Source organism: Malania oleifera, chromosome 1 (genome assembly GCF_029873635.1).
Source record: "Malania oleifera isolate guangnan ecotype guangnan chromosome 1, ASM2987363v1, whole genome shotgun sequence".
Lineage (NCBI taxonomy): Eukaryota > Viridiplantae > Streptophyta > Magnoliopsida > Santalales > Ximeniaceae > Malania > Malania oleifera.
Genome location: NC_080417.1, coordinates 33,413,892 through 33,421,897, shown reverse-complemented (window position 1 = coordinate 33,421,897; position 8,006 = coordinate 33,413,892).

Genomic DNA, 8,006 nt, shown 5'->3' with positions numbered 1-8,006 from the left:
GATTGTTGTTCATCAATCCCTGAAGTTATACTGCTGATTTCTCATCTGGAGAAAAGGAAGTTTGGTGAAATCCATTCCTAAGCTTCAAAAGTGTATTTCATTCTTGATATTTATCTTTTGAAGTACATAGTTTTGAATTGTACTAACTTGCTCTTTGTGTGAGCATTCTTTGTACACAATCTTCTTATTTTTTTTCTTGTAGATTTTGGACAATTCTAGGTTGTTGGATCGTTGACCAAATGAGGGTATATTGTTTGGAGAAGGCACGCTCTAGCCTTAACAAATGAGTGATTGTAATCGGTGTTGTTCCGCCTGGTAAAGGAACTGATATAGTGGAACCCTTCGGTATTTTGCCAAGGGCGAGGACGTAGGCTGTGTTGAAGCCGAACCTCATAAAATCTTTATGTCTTTCTTTCTTCTTTACTTATTTTCTTTTTGTACAATCTATTTTTGTGTGTACTAAAGTGCAGATAGCACGGCTTGAAATTAAAATCAAAGGAAGACTCTTGATATTTAGAAAGTACAGTTTGATTAACCGTTTGCGAAAACCCAAAAGGAAGTACGTTGGTTAATCTGTGGAAATCTTGATCAAGAGAAGTGCAAATAAAGATTTCATTCAAAGAAGGTTGCAAACTTCTAAAGGGCAACTGATAAAAGTTCTAAAACTCTTGCATGTATTTTTAAATTGTTTACTTTAATTGGTTGGATTGTTTATTTAAATATCAGTTTCTTGTAGTGTGTTTATTAGTTGATTACTTTATTTTCTTGTTATCATACTAATACAAATAAGTATTAAAAAGGGAATAAAATTTTTTAAAGAACCCAATTCACTCACCTCTTGGGAAGCTATTCCTAATTTCAATTGGTATCAGAGACTAGTTATAGTAATTCCCTAACAAGAAACTATAAAAAGATCAAATGGCAAATATAGGAGTAGCACCCTTCGGTGAAGGCCAATCCTCGACCCGTCCACCAATCTTTTGTGGACACAACTATACCTTTTGGAAAAAGAGAATGCAAATATATCTCTAACACATGGATTGGAAAGCATGGGAAGTAGTTATGGATGGAAACCTCAAACCCACTAAGATAGTTGATAGAAAATAGATTCGAAAAGAGAAAAAGGATATGACCGATTCCGATTATAAAATGCTTCAAATTAATTCAAGCGCTATAAATGCTTTGTACTGTGCTTTAGATGCTAACAAATTTAATAGAGTCATGGCCTGCAAAATGGCAAAGGAAATTTAGACAAATTAGAAGTAACATATGAAGGAAAAATTGATGTTAGAGACAATAGGATAGACATGTTAACAAGCGAATATGAAGCATTCAAAATGAATTCTGATGAAACAATATCAAGTATATACACCAGATTTACCCACATAATAAATTCCTTAAGTGCCTTATGGAAAACTTATACTACCTACAAAATGATCAAAAAAATTATGAGAGGCCTTCCCTCCATATGGGAACCAAAGGCTACAGATATCACTGAAGCTAGAAACCTTAAGACCACCTCTTTAGATGAACTCATAAGTTCACTTCTTACCTATGAAATGGTCTTAAAAAAAGGAATCCCGAATCAAAGCATAAAAGATCCATTGCACTAAAAGTATCTAGCCACAGCTTTAGTGAAGAGGAAAGTGAAACAAGTGACATAGATCAAGATGAATTAGCGTTCATCACTAAGAGACTAGGTAAGTTCTATAGAAGGAATAAAAGATTTCCTAGAAAGTTCAATAAAAAGAAACCTGAAAAAGAAGAGACAAGTAGGAAAGAAAAAAAAAAGTAAGAATGAACCTCCAATATGCTATCACTGCAAGAAACTAGAGCATATCAAACTGGACTATCCATTGCTCAAGAAAGACAAGAAGAAAAAGAAGGATGCTATAAAGGCCACCTGGGATGACTCAAGCTCCAGCGAGACAGAAAACGAATTAAGCAAACAAGAAGAGGTAAATTCTTACTACTCATCAACATAATCTTACAATGAGTCTTGTGATGAGTCGTGTGATAGTATGCCTTCCTACAAGGAATTACAAGCTGAGTTGTTTTCTCTGCATAAAAGATTCATAAAAATTTCCAAGAGAAATATAACTTTGAAGAACAAAATAAAGAACTATTGAAGCAACTTGAATCATTCAAAACCATTGAAAAAGAAAAAGACTCTTGTATTAAAAAGTTAGAAAAGGAAATAAATAAAGTAACTCAAAAGTTAGGCAAAACTCATGAAGATGATTTAAATAAAAAGGATTTAGAAGTAAATCAACTTAAGAAATCAGTAGAGGATAAGAAGAAGATTATATATAACTTTACCAAAGGTAAAGAAAATTTTGAAAAGATGATTGGACAGCAAAGGCTACATGGAAATAAAGAAGGGATATGTTATAATGGTAAAACTAATAAAAACAATAAAAAATTATGCACGGGATACTTCGTCAAGGAAGCCAAATACTATGCTAGCACCTCTTCAAACAACAAACATGAACACACCACTTGCTATATGTGTAAGACTAAAGGTCACGTAATGTTCGATTGCCCACTAAAAAGAAAGTATGTTAAAGTGCAACGAGAATGGAAAGTCAATAATGGAACTAACAAAAAGACAAAGAAAGTTAAAAGAATTTGGGTTCCAAAGACTAACACAATGAATCCTCCATGGTAGGTATGTTTTAGGACAACGCCGTCAACGGATAAGTGGTACTTGGATAGCGGGTGTTCAAGGCACATGACCGGCGATAAGACCAAGTTTACCTCTCTAAGACAAAAGGATGGAGGATATGTCACCTTCGGCAACAATGCCAAAGGTAAAATTATCGGCATTGGAAAAATAGGTAAAGAACCTTCTCTCACCATTGAAAATGTTTTATTAGTAGAAGGATTAAAACACAACCTTTTAAGCATTAGCCAATTAAGTGACAAAGGAATCGAAATAACCTTTAAGAAAGAAAAATGTGTTATCCAAAATCCTAAGAACAATGAAATCTTTTTTATAGCTTATAGGATAAATAATGTTTATTGTATAAACCTTGAGAACTTAGTAAATCAAAACGTAACTTGTTTGGAAGCAATGAATGAAATAAGTTGGTTATGGCATAGGAAACTAGGACATGCTAGCATGGACCTACTATCCAAATTATCTAAGAAACATCTTGTAAAAGGATTACCAAATACCAAATTCATAAAAGACAAGGTGTGTGCTGCATGTCAAAAGGAAAAACAAGTTAAAACAAGCCTTAAAAAGAAAAAAATACATATCTACTAAAAAACCCCTAGAACTTCTGCACCTAGACGTATTTGGTCCAACTAGAACCTTAAGCCTAGGAGGTAAACAGTATGCATTTGTTATAGTAGACGACTACTCAAGATTTACTTGGGTATTATTCTTAGCAAACAAAGAGGAAGCCTGTAACATGCTAATCACCTTATGCAAGAGATTACAAAATGAAAAGGGTTATAATGTAACAAATTTCAGAAGTGATCAAGGTAGGGAGTTTAAGAACAAAGAGGTTGAAAAATTCTATAATGAATATGGAATAAATCATAATTTATCAGCACCTAGAACTCGACAACAAAATGGAGTTGTAGAAATAAAAAATAGAACCTTACAAGAAATGGCAAGAACAATGATAAATGAAAATAACCTACCTAAATACTTTTGTGCAGAAGTTGTGAATACAACGTGTTATATTGTAAACAGGGTATCTATAAGATCAAGTATAGACAAAACCCCATATGAACTATGGAAAGGTAGAAAACCTAATATTTCCTACTTCCATGTATTTGGATGTAAACATTTTATCCTCAACACAAAAGATGATCTAGGAAAGTTTTATGCAAAATCTGATGAAGGCATCTTCTTAGGCTATTCTACAAATAGTAAAGCTTATAGGGTTTGTAATAAAAGAAATCTTACAATTATTGAATCAATACACATATCATTTGATGAATCAATCAATTATGACAATAAAGCTAAGATCAATGAGAAAGAATAGATTTCACAAAGAGAAAAAAGAGCTTGAAATAAAAGAAGAAAACAATAATGAAGCTTCAAATGAAAACATCATAGAAAATCTAGAACTTCCTAAAGAATGGAGATATGCTAAAAGTCACCCAAAAGAACAAATTCTTGGTGAAACATCAAAAGAAATAACCACTAGAGCCTCATTGAAAAATATTTGCAATCATTATGCATTCTTATCTCAAGATGAACCCAAGAACATTGAAGAAGCCTTAAAAGATGATTATTGGATTATAGCTATGCAGGAGGAACTAAATCAATTTGAAAGAAGCCAAGCATGGGAACTTATACCTAAACCCAAAGATAAATCAATCATAGGAACTAAATGGGTGTTTAGAAATAAAAAGGATGAAAATTGGGTTGTTATAAGAAATAAAGTCAGGCTAGTAGCACAAGGATATAATCAAGAAGGAATTGATTATGATGAAACCTTTGCTCTCGTGGCTAGAATGGAAGCAATTAGGATGCTTCTAGCTTATGCAGCCCATAAGGATTTTAAATTATACCAAATGGATGTAAATAGTGCATTCTTAAATGGATATATAAATGAAGAAGTGTATGTTAAGCAACCTCCAGGTTTTGAAAATTCAAAAAATCCATAACATGTATTTAAGTTAACAAAAGCCTTGTATGGTTTGAAACATGCTCCTAGAGCTTGGTATAAAAGGCTAAGTAAATTTTTGCTCAAGAATGAATTTTCAAGAGGAATGGTAGATAGCACCTTATTTATCAAAACCAAAAACCAAGAAATATTGATTTTTCAAATATGTGTGGATGATATTATATTCGGAGCTACAAATGAAGAACTATGTAAAGACTTCACTATATGTATGCAAAAAGAATTTGAAATGAGTATGATGAGGGAGTTAAATTACTTTCTAGGATTACAAATTAAACAAGCTAAAAATGGGACATTTATAAATCAAACTAAATACATTAAAGAAATTCTTAAAAAGTTTGATATGGAACAAAGCAAACCCGTAGGAACCCCTATCAGTACATCAACAAGCCTTGATAGAGATGAAAAAGGAAAACAAGTGGACATGAAACACTATAAAGGAATAATTGGGAGTTTATTATATCTAACTGCTAGTAGACCCGATATTATGTTTAGTGTATGTATGTGTGCAAGGTTTAAGTCAGTACCTAAAGAAACACATCTAACAGCCGTTAAGAGCATACTTAGGTACCTGCTAGAAACACTGGATCTAGGGTCCTCTCATGATGCACCTTCATGGTTATTATCATTCCAAAGGGACTTCTCAAGTTTCTCATCTGAAGTGTGCACTGGGCTTCAAAATATTAAATAGAAAGTTACATCCCTTGATCAGCACGTCACTCACATATAGAAGTATCAAGCTAGATCTTCTAGGGGAGGTGATCCCATGGATATTAGCTCTGCTCCTCATAGTGAAGATGATGGTTCTAATGAAGAAACTGAGGAAAATGAACAAGGGTCTGCAAAAGAAGGCAACCAGGAAGAAGAAGAAGGTTCCGAAGAAGAAGGAAGCCAAGAAGAAGAAGAAGACTAGGACCTTTAGGAAATACCTAGTATAGATTACTAGTTACTATGTAACTTTTTGAATGTAACTCAGATGTTTGAGTATTAGTACTTTGCCTCTTTTTGTTGTAATATCTCTTGATGAAATGTCTGGTTGCAATATTCTTGTTATGCAAACACTTCATTGTTCGTTATAAAAATACCTTTCCTATTACTTATTTGTTCTTTTTGAATAACGACAAAGGGGGAGAAAGTGTTGTGTTATTAGCAAATATAAAAAGAATACATAGACATGTCAAATGTAAAATGAAATATGAGAAATGAAAATTAACAAAGAATATATGGACTATGAACTTGCTTGGATAAAATGCCATGGTTCCTGTTTAATTAATCTGTATTGGATGCTTATAGTAAGGGGGAGTATTTTTTTCAAGGAAACCTTTATCTTTGCTCATTGTTTGTCATCATCAAAAAAGGGCAGATTGTTGGCCTGACTAGGCTTTTCAATCAGTTTTCGTGATAATAAACAAAGGACATTTTAACTTGGAATGTTTAAGTTTTGATATTTCAGGAAACAAGGATCAAGTGTGGACCATCATGATAGATAAACTAACAAGTGATCCAAAGAGAAGCTTAAAATAGCTCATTACTTATCAAAGCATTGGAAGAAAAAGCTAGCTCAAGCAAACATCCAAGGGACTTCAAAAGCAAAAAGAATGTAGATGATCTCAAGCTTAACATATAAGGTTTTAGGAAATCCAATGTGAGTACTTCAAAGTTTAAATATCTATTGAAATATATTTTGAAGCTCTTTAGGGGATCATATGGACTTAGAGACCTCTTTAATAAAACCCTTGGAATAGGTTTTATAAAGAATAAAAGAAAGAGAGCAAACCATTTTTTATTATTGAAATAGAAAATTCAAAAAGCAATCTTTTCAGATGATTGAAGTTATGATCAGATGCCTGAAGTAACAACTTTAGATGACTGAACTTCATGTTCAGATTACTGAAGAATTACTTTGGACATCTGAATATTTGGTGGTGAGAAACAGAAATTGGCAGAAGCAGTTCAGATGACTAAACTTGGACCTTGGTCGACAGAACCCGACTCTTCGGTCATCTGAACCCCATCTTCGGTCGTCTGACCTTGTGTTTAGTTCATATTTTTTAGCTAGCTCAAGAACTTCAAATGACTAAACTCGAGTGTTCGGCCATCTGAACACAGTTAATGAGTAAAATTTTTCAAAATTTTAATTTTTAAATATCCATTGCTTGGGCTCCAAACTTTTTAAAATCTTGGGAAACACTCCAAGGAAACTTTAGCAACAAGGAAACAAGTCTGATTTCCAATAAATACATGGTTTTCTAATGCAAAATTACACCAAGTTTTGAAAATTTTTCATAAGCTCTCTTGCTCTCAAAGTCTCATCTTGTTCATCTCTTGCAAACTGAAAGTGCTATGATTCTAAGATTGTTGTTCATCAATCCCTAAAGTTATACTGCTAATTTCTCATTTGGAGAAAAGGGAGTTTGGTAAAATCCATTCCTAAGCTTCAACAGTGTATTTCATTCTTGATATTTATCTTTTGAAGTACATAGTTTTGAATTGTACTAACTTGCTATTTGTGTGAGCGTTCTTTTGTACACAATCTTCTTATTGTTTTTCTTGTAGATTTTGGACGATTCCAAGTTGTTGGATCGTTGACCAAACGAGGGTATATTGTTTGGAGAAGATGGGCTCTAGACTTAAAAAAGTAGAGATTGTAATCGGAGTTGTTCCGCCCGATAAAGGAACTGCTATAGTGGAACCCTTCGGTATTTTGCCAAGGGCGAGGACGTAGGCTGTGTTGAGGCCGAACCTCGTAAAATCTTTGTGTCTTTCTTTCTTCTTTACTTATTCCTTTTTGTACAATCTATTTTTGTGTGTACTAAAGTGCAGATAGCACGGCTTGAAATTAAAATCAAAGGAAGACTCTTGATATTTAGAAAGTACGTTTTGATTAACCGTTTGCTGAAACCCAATAGGGAGTATGCTGGTTAATCTGTGGAAATCTTGATCAAGAGAAGTGCAAACAAAAATTTCATTCCAAGAAGGTTGCAAACTTCTACAGGGCAGTTGATAAAAGTTCTAAAACTCTTACATGTTTGTTTAAATTGTTTACTTTAATTGGTTGGATTGTTTATTTAAATATCATTATCTTGTAGTGTGTTTATTAATTGATTATTTTATTTTCTTGTTGTCATACTAATACAAGTACGTATTAAAAAGGGAATAAATTTTTTTAAAGAACCCAATTCACCCCCCTCTTGGGAAGTTATTCCTAATTTAGTCTCCATTTCCTATGCTAAGATAACCTAAGCAATTGGTCCAATGGAAATGCCTCTAGTCCTTTGATCCTATAATGGTGGTCTTCCTAGCCTCCTTTTTTTTTTTTTTTTTTTTTTGCAGCACCTAAGTATTTGAACAAATTAAAAATTA